This window comes from Stereum hirsutum, assembly GCF_000264905.1.
Source record: "Stereum hirsutum FP-91666 SS1 unplaced genomic scaffold STEHIscaffold_8, whole genome shotgun sequence".
In the NCBI taxonomy this organism is placed as follows: domain Eukaryota; kingdom Fungi; phylum Basidiomycota; class Agaricomycetes; order Russulales; family Stereaceae; genus Stereum; species Stereum hirsutum.
Genome location: NW_006763138.1, coordinates 401,459 through 401,906, shown reverse-complemented (window position 1 = coordinate 401,906; position 448 = coordinate 401,459).

Below are 448 nucleotides of genomic sequence, written 5' to 3'. Positions count from 1 at the left end.
CTGGGTGTCGTTTCAATGGAATCAGTGTATAAAACGTAAATCGGCGAGGTGATTTCGCCAACATGAAGGAGCCCGATTTTGGGGGTTCTGACTATTTGACAAACATTTATAAATATATAGGACGCTCAAAATCAATTTTTGAAGGAATCGGTCCATTCGTCCCAAAGTTATAGCATAAACGGTTAGAAAGATATTGCCACAGCGAGGTCACAGGGGGTCGGGAGGCCAGAACTTCTGATACAACGGTTCGATTTACTTGGTTTTTGCTGTCACGGGTGGGCGAACATCAATACTTAACTATGGGCACCACTCGGTGCCCAAGAACAGCGACCATCTCATTGGTAGCGGTGCGGCGTCTAGGGGGGGAGGAGGAGAACATCTACCCTGGGGGTATTACCATGGTTAGAATGTCTTGTGGTGTTGAAGCAAAGATTGGACAATATAGTTT